Source organism: Vitis vinifera, chromosome 3 (assembly GCF_030704535.1).
Source record: "Vitis vinifera cultivar Pinot Noir 40024 chromosome 3, ASM3070453v1".
Classification (NCBI taxonomy): domain Eukaryota; kingdom Viridiplantae; phylum Streptophyta; class Magnoliopsida; order Vitales; family Vitaceae; genus Vitis; species Vitis vinifera.
This window is the reverse complement of record NC_081807.1, coordinates 224,895-229,628: the sequence shown is the minus strand read 5'-3', so window position 1 is coordinate 229,628 and position 4,734 is coordinate 224,895. Positions and strand designations below refer to the sequence as shown.

Sequence of the window (4,734 nt, the reverse complement as noted above, 5' to 3'; positions counted from 1 at the left end):
AATGATCAAACCGACCTAATTCAGGGAACCAGTATGGGATAGAAATTATAATTATTTTTATTTTAAAAAATAAAAGTTAATTTTGGTAAAACAATGTAATTTGCCTTTTTCATTCCTTGGAAAGTGGTTGGCATTTCAAGGAAAAAGGTTGAATGATTGAAAGAAGACATGCATGATTGAAATCTAGTCTTCATTTTTTTGTTTTGGACCTTTCCACTTTTCGTATCTCCCCGCTAGTGGAACGAGATGGACCAAACCACTTTGCCTTTCCGTATCTTCTAACTTTCACACTATTTTATTTGTTTCACCCATCTCTTTATAAAGAAAAATAATATTATATCAATTAATTATATATAATTTGTTTGATATAAAATAAAATAAAATAAAGTAACACGTTTTAACCAAATTCCATACTAACGGTTTGGTTTTACCATAAATAAATATATTTGTTATTTATTTTTAAAATTTTAACTATAAAATATAGAATACGCTCAAATAATTTGTGATATTTAAAAAAATTAATTAAATAAAATTCCATTTCTTCTATTAAAAAAAAATGAATTTTCTTATTTTGAATGGGATATGAAAATTTTAGGAATAATTTGTCTTTTGGATCCAATTAGGTTTAAAAATTAAGATTTAACTCATAAAAGTTACATAATTGATGGAAATGATATAAAATATGAAGATACCAATATACCCTGAAAAACTATTTTTTACCATAATGTTTTAGAAACTTTTTTATCTTAATTTTTTTTAATAATTATTCTAAAAATTTATTATTTTTTAAAAAATAATTTTTATAAAAAAAATATACTTTAAAAATACATCATTTAAAAAAAATTGATATATTTTCAGTTATTTTTATATACACAATTTTAAAAATACATATTTTTCAAGATGTTTGTTTTTTAAATAATAATAATTTATTTATTTTTTTAAATGATGTATTTTTGTTTTTCCAAATCACTAAATTATATTAAATTTTATTGAGGTTTACAAAAGAAATAAAATTTAAATTAATGTTTTTCTACTTTTTTTTTTCATAGTCAATAAAGATTTGAAAATATAAAAATTTTATATCATTCTTCTCAATTTTTACATTTTCTCTAGGTTTTAGGCTTAAATAGTGAACTTATATAGACCAAATTTTAATTTTTGGACCCAACTAGATCCAAAACATAATTTTTCCGAAATTTTATCTAACTACTCTTATAAAGACACTTCTAATTTATAAATTACAACTTTTATGGATTGAAAAGCTCTTCCAAACAAGGTTTTATTTTATCAAAGGACTTTTCATTAGGGTTGGCAGGACGATAAACGGAGGATAAGACTGAGGGTGGCAAACCACTTGTAACGCCCAGACATTTTATTTTAAGGGTAATTTAGGAAATTGTTATTAATAATTTAATTAGTTAATTAATTAATTTAATAAAGTGGAAGAGGGGTAAAAGTGTAATTTTACGAATAAATACCCTAGGTATAAATTAGAAATTTTATTATTTCCCTTCTTTTCTGAATAGAGTTCCTGTTTGCAGAATTCTAGAGAACGTAAGGTTGGAGTCAGATTTCAGGGTTGAAGAACAGATCTCTATAGGTAAGATTCTAACCCCTAGTTTAATATTTTAGATTCATTGATTAATTTCAAACACATTAGATATATTTTTTTGGAAAACCCCAAATCTAGATTAGGGTTAGATTATTTTTTATTCGTTTTGATATCAAATAGTGAAAAATTAAGATTTTGATTTTATTGTTGGAATTTGGGAGATCTTAAGTTTGATTAGATGAAAAAAAAAAATTCCTTGGAAGGTTTCGATTTTAGGCTAGGGTTAATTTTATATATAAAAAAAAACAGTAAATAAATATATTATTATTTGTGGTTGAAGGGATTAGAAAATGTTAAAAAAAAAAAAAAAAAAAGGGAGAACGCGTGTGCACAGCATTAGAAGGAAGGAAAATAAAAAAAAAATATTTGGGCGTGTGCCCGGATGGAAGGAGACTTATATTATATATATATATATATATATATATATATATATATATATATATAATGATTCATTATTATTACGATGATGGCAATGGAAAAAAAATAAAAAAAAATAAAAATAAATTTGCTTTGTTTTACTTGTTGGTGTGTACCCCAGACAAGTAAGAGATTTAACAAAATATATAATAATATATTTTTTTGTAATAATGATTTAGCCTCAAATTAGATAATTAATAAAATAATGATATTTAGTTTTAGATTAATAAATAAGATAATAGTAATAATGGTATTTTTGTAATAAATAGAATGAGAGATTTAGTAATATATATATATATATATATATAGAATTTTATAATGAAATAAAATTGTAATTTAATTAAATTAGTAATGTGTTATTAGAAATAAATTAGGAATTTATTAGTTTATTTAAATAAGGAATAGATTAGTTAAATTATAAATAAATAGTAATAATTGTTTCTCTTATGTTATATTAGGTGAAGAGTAGATTATATTTTTTTCAGAATTATTCTTCTCCCAAGCTTTCAAGGACTTCTTTTGAGGTAAGGGAAGTTAATGCAATATTTATAAAATTAAATTATTTTATATGTTATTTTGAATTGTGGAAAAGAAAATGATATTTTGTTACCATGCATGGATCAAACTGTTTTGCACTAAATATTATGTTGAAATATTTTGTTTTATTTATGACACAAAATATGGAGATATTATGTTGTGTAAATTTGAATACTTGAACAAGAACATCACTCTGGTTTATTTGGCCCTTGTCAAAGGGAAATAATAGTTGACTATTCGGCCCTGTTAACGGGATATAATAGTTGACCTTTACATTTCATGGTGGGAATGTAATTGATTTGGACCCCAGCCTCTAGGGGTTTGGTTAGAGGTTACTAGTACTAGTAGTGTTTGGTTCCGTCCACCAGGAACAATCTGAGGCTAGCCACCCATTTGAAAAGTCCCACCTAACTGGGCATTTGATATTTGATAACCAGAGTAATGAAAAATTGAATGGATTTGATTGAATCTTATGTGAAAGTGTTTGAATTTGATATGAAATTGGTTGGTTGAATTTTGAATATATTGGTATTTTTGAAACTCTGATATTTGATGAGAAAAAAAAAATGATATCTCCTATTTGAAATGAAATTATTTGATCCATGAACTGCATTAATATTCCTTATTGGGCTGTGAGCTCATCCCCAATTGTTGAAAATTTTTCAGGTACTCTTAGTTCGGGTGAGGAGTGATGGTTAGGCTGAGGAATGGTCATCATTAGGATTTGACTTAGGATTTTATGTTGGATTTTGTTTAACTGTTAGTTATGTTTATTTGGATCATTTGATATTTGGAAGTTATTTGGAAATTGAATTTTGAGGATTTTAGATTTTGTTCCGCTACTCTGAACAGGTATTTGGTAATTGGTAACATCCAGTTACAATATGATTGTTTGGGTCAGATTATATTTTAAGCCTTCGAGTTTGAGGTGTGAAATGACCGTCACGCCCTTGGAGTGGGTCTTGGGGCGTGACAGAGTGGTATCAGAGCATTAGGTTTTGATCTTGATGGGAATTTGAATTGGTTTAGATTGGGGATAGATGAGTGACGCATTTGTTTAAGTTTTAGTTTCATTTAGTATAAATTCCGATTCTTTCTTTATTTGGAAAATTTTCTAATTGGTTCTTTAGTGACTAATTTAGTTATGCCTTATTATTTTAGGACATCATGCCACCAAGAAGAGCAGCTTCTTCACAAAACAGTCAGGCTAATGATGATGTACCTCCAGTTGAGGGTTTGCCTCCCGTGAGTGCAGAAGGGATCAATAGGTATCTTGGGACACTAGCTGGTTTAGTTGAACGCCAAGCTCGAACTGTTGGGACTAATGTTCAGGGACAGTCTTCATCTTCTAGGGGTAGCTCTTTTGATGACTTCAAGAAATTGGGTCCTCCTTACTTTTCTGGTGCTACAGATCCCACAGAGGCAGAGGCTTGGATCCTTAAGATGGAGAAATTCTTTGGTGTCAAAGATTGCTCTGAGGAGCAAAAAGCCTCTTATGCAGCTTTTATGTTAGATAAAGAGGCAGATCATTGGTGGCGTATGACTAGGAGACTTTTGGAGGATCAGGGACCCATAACATGGAGACAATTTAGGGAGGCTTTCTACAAGAAGTATTTCCCTAACAGTGTTAGGCAGCAGGAGGTGGGAGAGTTTATTCGTTTGGAACAGGGGGATATGACTGTGACTCAGTATGAGGCCAAATTTACAGAGTTATCACGTTTTTCCCCACAATTGATTGCTACAGAGGAGGAAAAGGCATTAAAGTTTTAGGATGGATTGAAGCCTTATTTGAAGAACAAGATATCTATTCTGAAACTTGGTGTCTATTCAGAGGTTGTTGACAAAGCCCTTATAGCAGAGAAAGATAATGAAGAGCTTCATCAGTATAGGGAACAGCAAAGAAAGCGAAATAGGAGTGATGGTGCTCATGGTAATCAAGCACAGCGAAGGTCTACATCAGGAAGAAATCAGAATAAAGGGAAGGCAGCGCAGAATTTAGATGGGGCTTGTCCTACTTGTGGTAAAAAACATGGGGATAGGTCATGCTATAGAGAGACTGGAGCTTGCTTTGGTTGTGGGAAGCAAGGACATTTGATCAGAGATTGTCCAGAGAATAGGAAGTTCATCACTGGGAAGCCTAAAGAGGAAAATAAGGAGGATAAACATAA

The 4,734-nt window shown here is 29.3% G+C and overlaps 1 long non-coding RNA gene across 1 annotated transcript; it reads left to right on the top strand.

Moving 5' to 3' along the window:
* The first annotated feature begins 1,542 nt into the window (after nucleotides 1–1,542).
* On the top strand, nucleotides 1,543–4,173 carry LOC132253528 (uncharacterized). Its single transcript, XR_009465357.1, has 3 exons — nucleotides 1,543–1,600; nucleotides 2,488–2,553; nucleotides 3,728–4,173. It is a non-coding gene; the product is annotated as an uncharacterized LOC132253528 (long non-coding RNA).
* Nucleotides 4,174–4,734: the final 561 nt, after the last annotated feature.